Source organism: Belonocnema kinseyi, chromosome 6 (genome assembly GCF_010883055.1).
Source record: "Belonocnema kinseyi isolate 2016_QV_RU_SX_M_011 chromosome 6, B_treatae_v1, whole genome shotgun sequence".
In the NCBI taxonomy this organism is placed as follows: Eukaryota; Metazoa; Arthropoda; class Insecta; order Hymenoptera; family Cynipidae; genus Belonocnema; species Belonocnema kinseyi.
In genome coordinates, this window is record NC_046662.1 from 30,500,515 (window position 1) to 30,503,993 (window position 3,479).

The following is a 3,479-nucleotide window of genomic DNA, read 5'->3' on the forward strand; positions in this document are numbered from 1 at the left end:
TGAAATCATATGAAAAATATGCCATTAAAAAGGTCATCAGACTTCATTATCTGAATTCTTGAACATTAAAAAAAACAAATTAATCAATCTGGGGGGAACCTTTCTACAGTGGGTAATGCAACCTAGAGTGGAGAATCATTAATTAGGAGCACAATTAAAATAAAAATTAATTTTAATTTAAAAAAACGTATAGTGTCTTAGATATTGATAAAAAAATTTATTTTACCGACAGTAGTATTTTTAATTAAAGATTATCTACTGTAGGTTGCATTATCCCCTCTAGGAAGGTTTCCCCTGAGCTTTCACCAAAGAAACACAAATAACGTACTATATATTTTTTTTTTATAAAAATTGTTTTTGTACTACACATTTTCTGTATGATTTGCATCACCTATGTTAGATTATGATTTTTTTGGGTTTATTTCTAATAGTATTTAAGTGTTCTGGGAGAAAAAATAATAGTTGAAAAATTTAATTTCATCGAGGGGGAAACCACTCCTGAAAATTCGATTCAGCAAAATTGGATTATATCGGGTTAAACTGAATTACCTCTGATTAAATTATGAATTAAATTATAATATTATCATAACAATTTTCAATTAAATCATGCACAATTACTCTGGATTTCAAACGAAAAGGATTCTTTGAAACAAAAGGGTTGAAATTTTGATAAAATAAATGACTCCTTAAGCAAGTAGTTGAATTTTTAACCAAAAAGAGTCATTTTCGACGGAAAAAGACAATTTTTCAACAAAATACATACATGAATTTTTAACAAAATAGTTAAATCTTTCACTAAAGAAAATGAATTTTCAACCGAATAATTCAATTTTCAAGTAAAATGATGAATTTTTAACTGAAATACTTTAATTTTCAATTTAAAAAACAAAGGTTTTTTCAATAAAATGGTTAGATTTTCAAACAAAGACATAAATTTGTGACCTAAATAATGCATCTCCAACCAAAAATTAAATTTTTAATAGAGCATTTCCACTTTTAACCAAGCAGTTGAATTTTGAACTGAGAATGATAAATTTTCGACCAAAAATTAAATAGATACATTTTCAGTTAAATATAAATTCATTTTCGTCCCAAAAAAGCAAATGATTTTTTAACAAAATAGTTAAATTATTTATTTAAAAGTATATTTTCAACCAAAAATGAACAATTTTGTACAAAAGAGTTTAGTTTTTAAACAAAGAGATGAATTTTCAAATTAATTAATGCTTCTTGAACCAAAAAATAATTTTTTAACAAAGTAGTTTAACTTTCAACTAAATAATTGACTTTTCAATCAACAAATTAATTTTGTATTTAAAAAGGCAAATCTTTAACGAAACTAATCAATTTTGAAACAAATGTATAAATTCTTAACCAAAAGACATAAACTTTCAACGAAAAAATTATATGGTAAAATTTTCTGTTAAAAAAATTACTTTTTCCAAGAAAAAAACTAATTTTAAAGAAAATAGTTAAATTTGCAATCTGAATGATGCATCACCAACTAAAAAATGATTTTTTAACAAAGCAGTTCGACTTTCAACCGAGAAAAAAAATATCTACTGAAAAGACAGTTTTTTATTCAAATAACTTAAATTTTAAACTGAAATAATAAATATACATTAAAAAGATGAAATAGTTAAATTTTCAGTTAAAAAATTAAATTTATCCAAAAAATAAATTTTGATGCCAGAAAAATTGTGTCCTACCAAAAAAGACGAAATTTTAAACACATTTATGTCTTTTCAACCAAATAATGGAATCTTTCTCTGGCCAAGATTTATTTACAATCAAGAATAGAATAGTTAAATTTTCAATTCAAATAATTCATTTTTAACTAAATTAAACGAAATTTACAACAAAATACGTGAATTTAAACTAAAAAGATGGTTTACCATCAAAAATAAAATAGTCAAAATTTTTTATTGAAAAATTAATGTTTAATTCAAAAAAAGAAATTTTCAAAAAAATAGTTACAATTTCTACCAAAAAATAAATTTTTAATAAATGATTCGAGTTTTTGACTTGTAAAGATAATTTTTTACCATTATTCCGCCCTTGAATTTTAGATAAAATTTTAATATGTCATTTCATTATTTCATTTATTTCAATGTTATTTATTATTGATTTTATTTTTGTACTATTTATTTATATTGTTATATATTTATTATTTTGTTCCTGGATTTTTTATATTTCAATTATTAATTTTTTTTTATTAAACTTTCTAAATTTTTTGGTGCTGCAACGTACAACAGTTATTTAATTTTTTGAGAGAACACACACTGTTAATGCTGCAATTATTATTTAGTAAATATTTATTACATGTTTACTATATATGGATAGAAAGTATATCTCAAAACGTCGACAAGACTGCAGTCACTAATAATGAAAAATATATAATAGTTTTCTTGTGTTCATGCCTAATTCAAATTTTATAACGTGGAGCACAATACAGTAGATTCTGAAAATTACTTTCAAATATTATATACTTTGAGTACCACAAATAAAAAAATTGCACTTCAGTTCTTATAGAAGTCCACGAATTTTTATTAGGGGACAGAGCGAGAGACGGTTCCGACTCTCGCATTGGAAGGGCCGCAGTGCGCGAGTACTCAGTCGAGTATATTGCGCAATATTATGTATTTAAATGGGAAACATTGCAGGTGGCCCTGACTGATATTATGTGGGACATGGAGTGTATTAGGCACAATATAAGAGGAGAATATAAAATAATATAGAGATAACATTGAAAGTGATTATTTATTATGTGTGAACAAATTTCAAAGAAAAAGAGCTAATAAATATTGAAATATTGATCATTTTTCTAATAATTTGGCTAAACACTGGAATATAAATATGCTTAAATTTGTATGTGATTATAAATACGAAAATTATTAAATGTGAAAGAATAATTGTAATTTGATTTCAATGATTTAATACAATTGTTACATATTTACAGTTTTATTGAATAAGTATATGTATATTGAATAGGGTGGTCTAAAAAAGGCTTAATTTTTAAAATTTTTAATTGAATCTCGTCAAATTTTATTTCGAAACCCGGCTTGAAGGACCCCTAACTAGTTTTTTTTAATGCTGCCAAAACTGTGATTTATTTTAATCGAAAGTACGAATTTGCCTTGGTGAAAAATATGATAAAATTCAATAAATTGTTAACAAGACAATTAAAAAAGTATTTTCGTTTTTTAACGGAATATATTTTTTCAGAATTCGAATTATTTAATAAAATTGCTTCGAATATGATTGGTTGAATGTGAAATAAAGATTTTTCTGGAATTGATTTTGTTATTAGGTATTTTACTATACATATAATGAGCAAAGGAGAAAATTGAAACGGCTTTATACATATTATTTTTAATCTAATAATAATAATAATAATAATATATAATTATTTACAGTGCTGCCTTATTTTGAAAATAATTTATGTATTTTATAATTTCCTATCATTTTTGTAAATAGAT